The sequence below is a fragment of the Mauremys mutica genome, chromosome 2 (genome assembly GCF_020497125.1).
Source record: "Mauremys mutica isolate MM-2020 ecotype Southern chromosome 2, ASM2049712v1, whole genome shotgun sequence".
Taxonomy (NCBI): domain Eukaryota; kingdom Metazoa; phylum Chordata; order Testudines; family Geoemydidae; genus Mauremys; species Mauremys mutica.
Window position 1 is genome coordinate 216,695,328 of NC_059073.1, and position 15,799 is coordinate 216,711,126.

Below are 15,799 nucleotides of genomic sequence, written 5' to 3' on the forward strand. Positions count from 1 at the left end.
CTATACCATTCCTATGGGGATAGCCACTATGACCATTAAAGCACTGTGACCTGGCTGGGTGGGAACACATTTCTGTGTGGGCTACGGATAACCTGGATTGTGGTAGGGGCAGCATGGAGGTACTGCTAGAGGGAGGGGACCCTCCCCCACAGAAACAATATTTGATTCCTCGAGAGGCATTGGCAGAGGTGGGGGCAACTACTGGGGAATTGGAACAGAGAGGACTGATTAGAGCAGTTGCATCCCCTTGTAATGCTGCTGTGTGGCCAGTGAGAAAGCCAAACAGTACCTGGCGCCTCACTGTGGATTACAGGGCACTAAATGCTCTGGCCAATTCACCAGCCTCAGTAGTGGCAGTGGACCCTGAAATGCTAGCCTGTATTGGACCCGAATTTTCACTGTTTTGGACATAGCAAATGGGTTTTGGTCTCTGCCACTAGCTACCTTGTGTCAGTATAAAACTGCATTCACATGGGAGGGCAGACAATTCTGCTGGACAGTCCTTCCCCAGGGATATCGGGACTCCCCTGCAATTTTTCACAGATACATGAGACAGGCTCTGGAGGGGGTGGATTCAGCAAGGTGCATACAGGATGTAGACGACCTGTTGCTAATGTCAAAGACAGAGGAGGAAGACAGGGAACTAACAGAGCAGGTCCTGCAAGCTTTGGCAAGAGCAGGGTTGAAGGTCAATGGGAAAAGGGCTCAGATGGGACAGACAAGAGTGACCTACTTAGGAGTGGAAGTGTTCCAGATGGGGAAGGGAAATCGATAAGGGAAGGCTGCAGCTGATCCAGTCCCTGCCACTGCCTACTGATGTTAAAAGCTTGCAAAGTTTTCTGGGTCTAACTGGATTTTGCAGGGATTTTGTGGCCAATTATGCAGAAATAGCCCAGCCTCTATTTGACCTAACCCAAGCCTCAACTTGGGAGTGGTCAGAAGAGTGTACTGAGGCAGCGAGAGTACTAAAGGAAAACCTGGCCAGTGCTCCAGTGCTGGCCTCCCCGGATGGGGAGAAACTCTTATCTTTACCCTTTGGTATCTGACACTACCATTGGTTGTGCGTTAACACAGGAGTATGGAGCAAAGGACCGACCTGTGGCCTTTGCCTCTCGACTTTTGAGTGCTGTGGAACTGAAGTATGGATGGTGTGAAAAGGTGCTGTTGTGCACCTACTGGGGGATAGGGAAATTCAAATACCTCACAGGAATGTAGAAAGTAATAGTCCCATCTCATCAAGACCCCCTGCGGCTGTTAAATATGCATACTATCTTACAGGGACAAGTGAATGGGCAGCGGATTGCCAAATGGTTGCTGGCTCTACAGGCAGAAAATATTAAAACAGAAGTGTTAAAGGAACCCATAGTCTGGGTAGCTGGATTATATCTGGCTGGCACCCCACACCAATGTAAAGCCAGCTCAGGTAAAACCCAACATCAGGTGTTTCGGGTGGCTAACCCCAATCAGGTAAAGGAGGGGACACTCGTATGGTTTTTGGATGGAAGTTGTAGGTATCAGGGGGGATGGAAAACTGCAGGCTTAGCTGTTGTGGGAATCAGAGGAAATGAGATAGTCAGCACCATTGGTTTCTCACTAGAAGCAAGGTCAGCTCAGGAGGCAGAACTGGCAGCCTTGCTAACAGCTTTAAATTAAGTGGATCCCAAATTTAAGCCAGAATGTTGGGTGGTGGTAGATTCAGATTATGTATTTCGTGGGGCCACATTAATGCTGAGATGGTGGGCGGATAATCATTTCAGGGCAACAGATGGCTCCACAATCAAGCATGCTAACTGGTGGAAGCGACTGGAGGAGCTCAATCACCGTTTTACACGGATCAATGTGGTAAAGGTAAAGGCACACAAGAAAACAGGACCCCTAAGCAAAGGGAATAATCTGGCCGATGCAGAGGCCAACGGGCTGCAACAGAGGCACCCCCATGGCCCTGGGAGCCAGAAGAGAGTGTGCCTGTAGCAGTGATAACAAGAAGTGGGGTGGATACAGATCAGGGAGGACGAATTCGGGAGTTGCAAGAATCTGACCCAGGACTGGCAGGCATCATAAAACTTGGGGACAGGCAAGTGCCAAAGGTGGAACTAATGGAAGGGAATTGTGTGTGTCTTAACAGCTGAGGGACCAGTAATGCTGTGCCCTCAGGGAAGCCGGACGGCAAGAGTGCATGGGAGCTTGGCAGGGGGACACCCGAGGTTTGAGGAGGCACTGGGAACTTTTAAAAAGTTGTGCTGGTGGTCAGGAATGGGAGGTGATTTAAAATCACATCTGGAATGTTGTTTGGACTGTGCCAGGCACAACCCACCTCACAAGGTGCTAAGGGGAGAATTAATGAGACAAGCCCCAAGGGGACCTTGGGAAAGAATACAAATTGACTACACAGGACCCCTACCACCAGATCACAGGAAAAAATGGTTCATGTTGGTGGTAGTGGATGCTTTCAGCAAGTGGGTGGAAGCTTTCCCCACAAAGTATCAAACTTCCCGGGTAACTGCTGGAATATTGGTAAATGAGGTATTCACTTGCTGGTGGGGTCCCAAAGGTGATTGACTCAGACCAAGGCGCTGCTTTCCGGTCAGATCTGTTAGGGGAGCTATCAGCCCTCACTGGAATCACACAATTGTTCCATATTGCTTATCACCCACAGGCTGCGGGGCAGGTGGAACGCGTGAACCACCATTAAAAGTGAGCTAAGAAAGGGAGTGGAAATGGGAAGAAAAAACTGGTCACAGTTACTGCCCTTTGTCTTAATGAGAATAAGGTCCTGAGAATCAAAGGGCACAGGATTTTCTCCATACGAGGCTCTCATGGGAAGGCCCATGGAACAGTGGGAAAATCTACTTACCCCAGTACCTGGGGAAGTCACTACAAATGGCTTAACACCAGGGCCCACCCAGAGGATTCAGGGGGCCTGGGGTCTTCGGCGGCAGGGGCCCCCCGCCGCCGAATTGCTGCTGAAGACTTGGCACTTCGGCGGCGGGTCCTGGGGTGGAAGGACCCCCCACCGCGGGTCTTCGGGGCACTTTGGTGACGGGTCCCAGGGTGGAAGGACCCCCCTGCCGCGGGTCTTCGGGGCACTTCAGCGGTGGGTCCCAGAGCGGAAGGACCCCCCGCCACCGAATTGCTGCCAAAGACCTGGAGTGGAAGCAGCTCCGGGGGCCCAGGCCCCATGAGAGTTTTCCGGGGCCCCTGGAGCAAGTGAAGGACCCTGCTCCAGGGGCCCCGAAAAACTCTCATGGGGGCCCCTGCGGGGCCTGGGACAAATTGCCCCACTTGCCCCCCCCCGGCCCCCCGGGCGGCCCTGCTTAACACAAGAAAGGATTTTAACTGTAATCACCCATGTAAAACAGGTACAGCAGGCGGTGCCCTGGCGAGACCAGCAAGGAGCAGCAAGAGTCAAAGCATGATATGACCTGTCTGGAGAGCATGATCTACCCATGGTGGGAGATCTAGTGATGTACAAGATTCCAGGTCAACACCATCCATTCCCAGCTCCTAAATGGAAGGGCCCCTATCTTGTCCTTGACCAGCTAGGGCCCAGTCTGCTATTATTGGGTACAGAGAATGGAGGATGGGAGTGGGTTCACTGTACGCAAATAAAAAGGTACAAACGGGATTGGGAAAGGGGACATGTAAATTTTGTTATGTGTGTATTACAGGTTAATTCAAAAAGGAGAAAAGGAAGAAAATTCCCTGGCCCTGGATGGAACAATTACTAGTGCTAATCACAATTGTCACATAAGGCAATCTGGGGCTGTTAGGAAGGTGATCTGATCTATCACCTCCGGAGAAAGGGAAGAGCCTAGAAGATGTCAAAGGAAATTTAGTTTGATACTTTTCTGTCTGGTAAGAACTCACTTATCAATAGACACAGCTGGGAAATCCTTAAGTCTTGATAGCTGTAGTTGTAAAATCTTCACTTCTGTATTGCTTTGTCATTATAGTTCCCACTTTGATGTTTATTTGCATGGTCTCTGTCTGGTTCTGTGATAGTTTCTGTCTGCTGTATAATTAATTTTGCTGGATGTAAACTAATTAAGGTGGTGGGATATAATTTGTTAGCTAATCATGTTATAATTTGTTAGGATTGGTTAGGTACATTTTAGTAGAATGATTGGTTAAGGTATAGCTGTGAATATTACTATATAAATTAGGGACAAACAGGAAGTAAATTGGGATTCAAAAATAAGGAAAAAGGAACTTGGATTTAAGCTTGCTGGAAGTTTACTCCAATAAAGATCAAATTGTTTGCACCTTCGGATTTCAGGTATTGTTGCTCTCTGTTCATGCGAGAAGGACGAGGGAAGTGGGAGAGTGAAGGAATAAGCTCTCTAACAATTATTATCCTAGAGTGAAAATGGAACTGATGGCAGAAACCCTCATGATCATACTGGGAGAGGTAAAGTCTACAAATCATTCAGGGAATTGAGAGCCCTGGTTCACCCAGAGAAGGGAGGGTGCTCACCAAGAATTCTCAGGCAGATCAGCATGAGTATGTGGAAGGTCTGCAGTGGGAGAGGAATGTAGCACTCTTTGGGTCTGTCCACATTGCAAAATAAACCAAAAAACCCATAGCAGCAAATCTCAGAGCCCAGGTTGACTTAGGGTATGGCTACACTTACGGTTTGCAGCGCTGGTAGTTTGCAGCGCTGGTCATCCAGCTGTGCAGGGCCAGCGCTGGTGTGTGGCCACACTCACAGCTACCAGCGCTGGTGTGTGGCCACATTTGCAGTATTTGCAGCGCTGTTGGGAGTGATGCATTATGGGCAGCTATCCCAGCATTCAAGTGGCCGCAACGTGCTTTTCAAAAGAGGGGGGTGGAGTGGGGTCTAGTGTGACAGGGAGCGGGGGGAAAGAGAGAGGGGATTTTTGGAGCCAACACTGTGTGTTTAGCTTCCTGCATTGAAAAATCAGAACATGTTTCCGACCCCTTAGTCTTAACTCTTAATTGCAAACAGCCTGCAGCCAACACGACTCCCCGCTGTTTCACTCCCTGCCTGCCTGCCTCTCATTTGATTGTTTACAGCCAGGTACAGATGATCACAGCAAACAGGAGCTCTGTTTGTTTTTTAGATAAGCAACGGAGCTCCGATCGGAGCTCGTTCATAACAAAACAAAGAGAGGCTGCATAACAAAACAAAGAGAGTAATTTATAAAAGCATTCTGGGATACATCCTTATACCCTGGAGGCCAATCACAGCGCTGGTGTGTGGCCACACTTGATGACCAGCGCTGCAGCACCAGCGCTGAAATCCTTATTCCCCATGCCGAGTGAGGTGTACAGCCAGCACTGCAGCCAGGGAGTTGCAGCGCTGGAAGTGCCCTGCAGGTGTGGCCACTTACTAATTGCAGCGCTGGTGGAGGCTTTCCAGCACTGCAACTCGCCAGTGTAGCCATACCCTTACTCAAGCTTGCAGAGCTAAAAATAGCAGTGTAAACATTTCCTTTCAGGCTGGAGCTCAGCCTCTGAAACCCAGCAAAAGGTGTGGGTCTCAGAGCCTAAGCAGAACATCTACACTGCTATTTTTGGCCCCATTATGTGAGCCTGAGTCAGTTGACCCAGGCTCTGAGACTCAATACTTGTGAGGCTCTTTTTGCATTGGAGATTTATCTTCTGGTGCAATGCAATGCTGGACCGTCATAACAGGCCATACCTTTAATGCGAAGGGAGTCTGCCGTTGTTCTGAGCATTTCTATAGAATCATCCAGCCCATCTGTAAACACTAAGAGAACCTATGAACAAAACACTGAATTACCAAGGTGGTTGGCAGAAAATATGCAAAAACAATAACCATAATAATACCACCCACCGCTTTCCCTGGGTAGTTCTCAAAGTGCTGTGCAATCTTTGATGAGTTTATATTCCTGGTTAATTTAAAAATTACAATTTAGTATTGAAAATTGGTGACAATGTAGCTTTAAAAGGACAGAATCATGGTAATTAAGCCCCAAAATATCTCTGGTTTGACAGTGGCTCCATTTGGAAGGATTTACCTTGTAGACTGCAACTTTTATTAATGCAACCAATTCAGTTAAGTGCCCAGGTGTACTGGGCAAGGGGCCAATTCTATTCTTGTTTACAATTTGAAGAACTTTCACTGAAGTCAGTGGAGTTCTCCAGATTGACCCTGGTGTAACAGAGAATTTAGAGCAAGCAGTATTTTACCTTTGGGTGATGGCAGTCCAGGACTGGATTTGTCAGACTAACAACATAATAATGCTGGGCTGGGTTCCCTGGTCCATTCTGCCTACTTGATGCTTTATTCAGCCATAAGTGGGCAGCAGAGAAGTCCCCTAGCACACGGGAGCTCTCCACTGGTGTAAGGCTGGCATATGCGGCTGAGTCAGCTCCTGCACCAGCCACTCCACATCCCCAGAGTAGGAGGAGAGAGGGGGCATGTTGACACCAAGACAGGGGGTACAGTGATGCAAAGCTTCACTACCCCATCCTCCAGTGGTATAAAATCTCCAGTGGCATAAGTTAGATCAGGCCCCCCATCTGCCCTAGTGGAGCTCAGATGCAGTGGCAAATTGAGCCCCTGCTGTGCAAATAATCTGTCACAAAGCGTTGGAAAGTACCTTTCTGTTCCCACTCCAAGCATGGTGGGATCAGTTTTTGACTGGAATAAATCTGGGTCTTGCTCAGTTAATGACTTCAAGATTGAGTTCAGTATTCCATACTCAAACATAACAATAAACAACAAAGAACCAGAATCTTTGTGTCTCATCCAACTGATGAGCAAAAAAATTGTTGCTGTTCAGTGACCTATGAAAAATTAATTCATGATCTCAGTCCTGTTTTAAGTAAATAGTCAGATGTTTACGTCACACACACCAGTGACAGAACAAAGGGTAATAACGGGTGCCCTTTTGGCTGTCTCAGCAGCGTGGCCAAGAATTAAATGGATATGAGGTTTGAGCTACCTTCCAAATCCTAGAATGGTGATGGCAGTGGAGTTGTACAGATGTAGCTAAAAGCAGCATTAGATCTGCAGAATCTTTGTTACTGGTGATGATGCATGAGGAGAGAAGAACTCAGCTCAACTCTCAGATTCCACATTGCATTAGTAGAGTTCGCAGTTAGAAAAATAACATTTTTATATGTAAACTGAGCAAATTTGTTCAGAAATCATTGAGATGCATTACAAGTGGGCCCTCATGATGCCATTTTACAGTCATCATTCAGAGAAGACCTGCACTTTACAGATTTTAACAAAAAAAGGGAAAAAAACCCCAAAACATTAGATATGCACCACTCCATGCACCTATGCTGAGAAGAAAGAATTCTACAAATGCTGAATATGGAGTTTATATTCTTACCTGCCAGCATGGGGATTTGTGTCTGCTCCTCAGAATGGAAGTGAGAATACACTTTTCAGTGAGCACTCTAAATTCAATTAAGACCATTCTAAACTAGCAATACCTTGTAAGAATTAAAATACGCTCTCTCTGGAAGATACATTTTATATCTTAGAGGGGCTAACGTGCCTTTCCTGAATAGGGATGTTTTTCTGAATCAGTGCCTTAGTGTGTAAAAATTCTTTCCAGAACTAGTTTCTTAATCAGAAAAAAACATAACAAAAAAAAACACTGAATCTGAAATCCTAGGTGTCGTCTAATTCCTATTCAAGTGAATGGAAGGTTTCCCTTTGACTTCAGTAGGGATTGGATCAGCCCTTTAGATCTTTGCTTTCTCTTGGTCTCATTTCAACCTGGATGAACTATTTGCAGTGGACATGTTAGTCTACAAATATAGCCACCTTTCTCTGTTTGTAAATTATCCACAGACAGACCTCGATTTCACTTCATTTGTTATTTGAAATTATTTAATGAGTGGTTTCTGTGAATATGTTTCTGCCATGAAACATTTGCGATGATGTTTGCTTTGAGTCATTACTACTCAGGTTGTGTGATTAGCCATCTATTACAGAGTACTGTTCTGCTCCTTAACCTGCTAACTGCTTCCAAGATGGACATGTGAAAACTTCCCATGTAAATACTTGTGAGCATATGGCTTTGCCCAAGTATTTGAATTCCAGGAGCAAAAATTCACTTACACAATTGTTTGCAGTAACGGGTCATGAATGCTGTCAAAATGAATCCAAGGATTTATCTAAAAGAACATTAATGACTTCTTTATTTCCCATGCAATGTACACCAGCACTAGAGTTAATATACTTTGAAACAATATAATTTATTCCGTTTTATTTACCTTCACTTTAGCAGAGGCCAGGCTGAGGGATTTCTCCCAAAATGACTGTAAGAAGTCTGCATTCAGATAGGTGTCTACAATGGTCTGTACAACTAAGAATTTCAGGAGGATCTCTTCATCATAGGCTTCAAAATCGGAGTCAAACAACGACTGGCCGTTCTGTGCAAACACTTGGTACTTGAACCTGATGTTGATTTGAGACTCAACAGTACAGCTGATTTTAGTCAAGGACGCCATCTGGTGCAGAAGTTTGGGCAGGTACTTTTGCAGTTTCTGCTTCTCGTTCAGTGCAGATATAGACTTCATGCGCCTCGAAATATCAATTCCTACAGAAACATCTATGTTGCAGTCTGAGAAGGGGGCAGGGAAGAAAATCAGTCATCAAATCCAAGCACTATTTTATGATCTTGTTTTCTATCTGCACCAGTGACAAAAACATGCTCAATTTAAAATTAGAAGAATTAGAGAGCCAGATCTTCAACTGGTGTAAATTGGTGTCACTCCATTGACTTGCATGGGGCCATGACAATTTACCCCAGCTGAGTAGCTGGCTTATATTACTGCACATAGAGAGAGAGAGAGAGAGAGAGAGAGAGAGAGAGAGAGAGAGACTCACACACACACACACACACCTCTAACTGGATGTAACTTTTGCGTCACCAAAAGCATGGCTAAAAAAATGAATTGAACATCAATATTATGTATTTAGTACCCTAAACATGAGGGGCACTTAACAGAACAAATGATAGAGATTGTCTCAGCTCCCAAAAGTTTAGAATTTAAGGGCCTGATCCTGCAAACACTTACCACTGAGCGTTGGGCTTCCTGCTGTGAGTAGTGCAATTGGCTCCAATGCAATGTGGTTGGCAGTAATTATTCACAGAATTGAATTATATGTTAGACATCAAACAGTCAGTGAGAGAAACACTCACAAGTTGGGAGAGGAAGAGGGAAGGGAGGACATGGGAAATACATCTCCATGGTGAGTGATTAGTACTGTAAAGTATGGCATATACTGGTTATGGAAAAGTTCCTACAAAGTGTGATAAAAAATAGCCAATATTTTGTGATTTGACTAGTGTTTCCCAACCATGCTGACTCAGCTAAACCACCTGACTTGTTCTTTGTACCTTGTTGATCCCTGGATCCCTATACTGAAGTTTGTTCTGTCTCTCCTGACCACACTATTCACCTGTAGTTAATTTTCCATTGTAGCACACTTATCAACAATTTCCGCCTGATGCAATTATATCTTTAAAACAAAACACCCTATTTCTTTTGTTTCCTCTCCACTTATGACTCTCTGAAATATTTTTAGAGGACAATACGGTTGCCTAGTTTGCTATGAATGCATCCTGATGGGCTAAAGTCATTAACTATAATTGTTCCATTTAATCCTTTCTCTGCTCCTTCACGTTCCCTTTTCTCCTACGCTTTCACTCATTTGTGTGAGAAACTGCAGAGATGGGATAATGAGGTAGTTGGGGATGTCAGAGTATAGAGAATAGAACAGAAACTAAGAATGTTTGGGTTGAGGCATTCAGCTAGTCTTTACTCACCACAGATACAGAAAGCCAGGCACTAGAAAGGTGAGTTTGTGTTGTGTCACTTGTCACTTAAAAAAGTAAATCAATTATACTGGAGTAGATGCTCCAACAAACTGTTACCTCATCCTTTTAAGGGTTAATAATAATTTTATTGATTGCCAATTGATACTAACTTCCTCACTCTAATAATTCTGGGGTGCACATAACCTGTAGTTAACAAAATAGATTGCAGGCTTCTGGTGATTTCACTCCACTTGGCTATCATCTTTTAAACCGTTAAAGTTCAGTACTTCCTTTTGCAGTACAAAATGCCCTCTGGAGGAAACTATTTGTTACTAAGCTGAATTAAAATCTTTTGGCTATGCATGCTGAACCACAGAGCTTTAAAAGCTAGCACCAGCATGCAAGCCTGTAAATCTATGTGACATTATTTACTGCCGCATGTGTTCTTCTGGCAATGAAAAAACAACTTTCTCCAAAACAGCTAAATACACACACACTAACTCAGATTCTGAACTTATAGTCACAATATCAATGAATGATGCTAGATTTACGTACACCTGTGTGCCAGAGATCAGCACAAGGCCATAGAACTGTGATTTAGTACTTCCATAAAAAGTTTCTGATTAAACGTTTCCATGAACAGATCACTTGTCTGATTCTAGTATGTGGTCCTTCCTAGCACACAGGATGCTTGTTTTCATCAGGAGCTTTTTTCTGAGGCCTGACCTGCACTTGCACCACACTACTTGAAAAGAATTCAGGGGGCAGATCCTCGGTTGGTGTAAACTAGCATAGCCCAATTTATTTCAATAACAATTTACACCATGCTCAGGCATCTCTTGTTGATTTCAATGGGAAGTCCACGGAAACTGAGCACATGTATCTGAGGGCATCTTTGTACTTGGGTCCAAGGATGGCAAGGCATGTTACAGACATCAGTTAATCTTCACCAGACTCATGTGACAAATATTTTACTGGTAGGAAAACAGTACGGAGAGGTAAAGTGGCTTGACTGAGTTCATATAATGAAGACATGAAGACTGAATTTTCATGACTGGAGTGAAAAGTAGCTCCCAAAGTGCCCACTACCAGTAAGTGACAATGTGAAGCACAGTGGAGTATTTTAGCTACTCCTTCCTTCCTGATGAGGTTCCTAAGGCCTGGCCTACACACAGTTTTTTACCAGCATAATGATGAGGGTCAAGGGTTGGAATTTTTTACCGAACTAGCTATGCCAGTCAAACTCCTAATGTGGGCACAACTATACCAGTATAAAGGTGCCTTAAACAGCTATAGCTTATCCTCCTTATCCCCCTTCTCACATGAGAACAGGCTATACCAGAATAAGCACCGTTATATGGCCTGGTCTACATTTAAAACTTATACCCGCATAGCTGTGTCCATCTATAGACACAGTTATACTGGCAAAAAAGGCCTTTTGCTGGAATAACTTATTTCATTCTAGGGACTGGTATAAATTATACTGGCAAAATAAGTCTTTTGTCAGTGTAAGCTGAGTCTACATTAGGAGGGTTTATGGGTACAGCTATACCAGTATAGCTAAATCAGCAAACTCTTTCTATTGTAGACAAGGCCAGCAGTATAACTGCATCCACACCAGGAGGGTTATACCTTTGTAAACAATACCATAATAGTTAAAGCAACGTAACTGCTGTGTATAGACAAGGCTGCATCCATGGTGCTCAGCTCCTCTTAACACTATTCTGCTGTCAGAACAGTATAGACAAATAGAACCATAGTATCGAGAAAGGAAATCTGGTAACCTATGCCTTTCCTCTATTTGCTGTACCAATAATTGAGAACATAAGTATTATGTTGCATTGTTTTGTTTACATATATTTATGGTTAACTCAGACAGAGAATATATCCATTTTCTTTTCTTATTTTATTTTCTCAAGTATATTCAAATAGTTATGAGAAAAGAAGAAAAAGACACAAACACACATTCAGATATGGTATATATTACATCAGAAGAAACCTACAATAAGGTTCACTCAAGGGCAAGTGAAGCACTCAAAAGTTTGGAAATACCAGAACAAATGTTGCCTGTGCAACCTTAATTCTGCCCTCTTGTGCATATGCAGGATAATTACATGATCACATATTATTTTTTCCACAGGACCCGTGCCTCATTCAGTAAACACAACGGATAGTGCTCACTAGGCTGGAAGTTATTGAATATTTCTTTTTATCCTCATCATTTAATTGTGTGCCCCCAGGCCTTATTTACTGCACTCCATCCAAACTCTGCACCTCATGCAGCATTATTAATTTCCTCACGGGCATTTCTATAATGCACTTCTCATAGTATCTTAGTGCTTTACAAACATTAATTAAATTATCTTTACAATACCCTTGAGGTGGGAAATGATACTATTAGTTCCATCTTACATATGGGGAATAGAGGCACAGAAAGATTACGGCCAAAATCGTTAGAAGCGTTGCTGCCTGTGTCACCTTTTCCCAGTTCACTTAAATATATAAATAGATATTAGTGTGTCTGTAGAATAATTTCATACATGTGTGTCTATATCTCACATACACTCACATAACACACACACATTTTATAGCTGTAACTGTGGGCCAGATTCATCACTTGTGTAACTGAATTAACTATACCTGGTGTAACTGAATTAACTATACCAAGGGTTAATTTAGCACTGCATTATGTACATTTTTAAAAATCATTATCCATATTGTGCTGTAAAATGCATATGTGAATCTGCAGCACATGTAGAGGTATTCATTTGCATGTAAAAATGCTTAATTTGTGAAATGATTTTTTTAAATCTATCTGTCCATGCATCCAGATTTCTATCTGGACCCCCTATCACTGTAGTATGAGTGCCCTCAGTATGTTTATATACAAAAAAATATTGCAAACAAATGGAAATGCAACGTTTTGGTCAGTCAGAGTGTGGGGAAAAAATTAGATTTATGTCAGCAAAAAAGGTTTAAAGGGAAAAAAATCGGGGAAATAGAAGATGACAGAAGTCACGATAAAATTAGCTTATCAAATGGAAACAGGCAGCTGCTATATGACAAATATCTCTGGAATTGTTTATGGGTGGTTCTTTGGTGTTTTTGGGTTGTTTTTTTGTTGTTACAAAACAGTGAGATCAAATATTTTCTTCTCTCTCTCCTCTAAGAGAGTTTGCATTTTTATAATGTATTTACTATGCGGCTCTCTGCTGGTGAAGCTCACTGTTCTCTGGTGAAGGAGCACCAGGAGGTGCTGCTGCATTAGACATCATCTCCCTGATGTGAACATGCTCCATTTTCACAGCAGTAATATTGGACTCTGGTGGGGGCAGTTTTTATTTCAGCACTGATCTGTTAAGCATCTAGGTATCGTCCATGTAGACCCCACACCATGCAGGTGCCTGGTTCTGTGTCAGTCTTCTAGGCCTGACAGGGAGCTGGGAGTCTAGAAGCCCTGAAAGCCATGGCTGAGCTGGGAGCGTGAGAGCATGGGTTGTATTTCATTTCAAAAGTTTTCTAAATGAAATGTTTCAATCATTCCTAAAGAATTTTTGTTTCAGATTTTCCCTTCCACAGGAAGTTTCTAAAACTGTTACTTTTCATTCCAAAATGGAATGATTATTATGATTTTTTTTTTAAAGAATTTCCCATGGAACAGAATTTCCAACTTTCACCCAGCTCTGCTACTAACTCTTGCATGAAAATAGAAGCTTTGTGTTTCTTAGGAGGACCTGGTCTACACTGGGGGGGGAGGGGAAATCATCTAAGAGACGCAACTTCGACTACGAGAATAGCGTAGCTGAAGTTGACGTATCTTAGATTGACTTACTTTGCATCCTTGCAGCGTGGGATTGACGGCCGCTGCTCCCCTGTTGACGCCACTTCCGCTTCTTGCAGCGGTGGAGTTCCAGTGTCAACGGGGAGCGTGTTCGGGGATCGATTTATCGCGTCTAGACGAGATGCGATAAATCAATCCCCAATAGATCGATCACTATTCACCGATCCGTCGGGTAGTGTAGACGTACCTGAGTTAGTCTGCACCCACTGCTTATGTCCTGCTGAAGTTCCAGGGCCAGATTTAGTAGCATGCTTTGGCTGCTCTATGTCACTCCAAAACACACTACGTTATCTATGATCTACAAAAATGTGATTTCTTTCCTTTGACTAATCACAAAAGTGTGGGACACAGAGAATCTGTCAATAGATATACTCAATAAAAGATTTCTGTGACTTACCCTGGCTAGGACGATCTTCCAATTCACAGATTTCAGTGACAATCTTCCTCTCTATGGTTTTCAGCACTTCAAAATTCTCCAGCACATACACCCTGCGTGCATCACCGGCAATTCGAAGAAGCTCAAATGAATTTGGAATCCCTAGGCCAATTGCAAAGATGTGTATCCCATCATTCCTCAGCGCAATAGCTGCCTCATCCACCACATCGTTAGACTGTCCATCAGTAATCACTACTAGGCTCTGCAAAACTCCTTGTTTTTTCCGGCCACCCTTGGTAGTCTCAAAAAAGCTCTTGACAAACCTCAGACCTTTGCCAGTGAAGGTGGAGGTCTTTAACTGGACAATGCTGTCAATCCGTTCCTTTATGGCTGTGTCAGAGTGGAATTCATTGAGATATATTTCCTTCTGGGGATCTTTGCTGTACTGGACCACGCCAACTTGGACTTTGTCCTGAGCAATAATAAAACTGTCCACGATTTCCTTCATGAATGTTTTCATGGCAGAAAAGTTATGTGCAGATATCCTTAATGACCCATCAATCAAGAATACAAGATCTGCCTGTTGGTTGCCACAAGCTGCAGGGGGGGGGGAAATTTACTTAGCTATGCAAATCTGAGAGAGTTCAGTCATTGCCTTCATTCTCATTGTGCAGAAAGAAACTTCACCATGTATCAAGTAGCAAATGCTGGGAGAAACTAGCTCCTGGACACTTTATATACCATAACTATGACTTCTTGCAGAGAGGAGTTGAGACTAGGTTATGCAGAACTTGTGTCTGAAGTCAGGCTATCAGTGGAATAAGGTTAATCTTTAATTCTTTAATGAGAAAGTGGATAAGGAAAAGTTATTTACTTATTCCCATAATACAAGAACTAGGGGTCACCAAATGAAATTAATAGGCAGCAGGTTTAAAACAAATAAAAGGAAGTTCTTCTTCACGCAGCACACAGTCAACTTGTGGAACTCCTTACCTGAGGATGTTGTGAAGGCTAGGACTATAACAATGTTTAAAAGGGAACTGGATAAATTCATGGTGGCTAAGTCCATAAATGGGTATTAGCCAGGATGGGTAAGAATGGTGTCCCTAGCCTCTGTTCATCAGAGGATGGAGATGGATGGCAGGAGAGAGATCACTTGAACATTGCCTGTAAGGTTCACTCCCTCTGGGGCACCTGGCATTGGCCACTGTCGGTAGACAGGACATTGGGTTAGATGGACCTTTGGTCTGACCCAGTACGGCCGTTCTTATGTTCTCACTGAATAACAATTGTTGGACAGTCAGCAGGTGTAATCAAGTAAAACACCATCCCTTTCTTGCCACAGTTTGAAGCATCATAGTAATAAAAATTGCTTGCATTCTAGAAGAAGAATGCTGAGCTTCCTGACTGTCTTGGATGGCATGGGAACCAGAAGGTCTGTTGGTTTACTGGAAAGTTGGGCAGTTTCTTGTTTGTGAACAAGTTTGTGCTGCAGGAGCTATCTCAGGTGCATGACATTTATTACAGGCAGCTTCTAGTCGGTGAGCTTGGTACTTCAAAATGAAAGTTTACATCAGAATTGTACAATGCTTGTATACTTCAGTGAACAGCCAATGGGAGCTGCAGGGGTGGCACCTGCGGATGGGGCAGTGCACTGAGCCGCCTGGCCATGCCTCCATATAGGAGCCAGAGGGGGGACATGCTGCTGCTTCTGGGAGCTGCGTGAGGTAAGCGCTGCCCAGAGCCTGCACCCCTGACTCCCTCCCGTGCCCCAGCCCTGATCCTCCTCCTGCCCTCTGAATCCCTCGGTC

The 15,799-nt window shown here is 43.8% G+C and overlaps 1 pseudogene; it reads right to left on the reverse strand.

Annotated features, from left to right (window-relative positions):
- The window catches only part of LOC123363617, a 123,172-nt pseudogene that overhangs the window by 75,593 nt on the left and 31,780 nt on the right, over nucleotides 1–15,799 (reverse strand).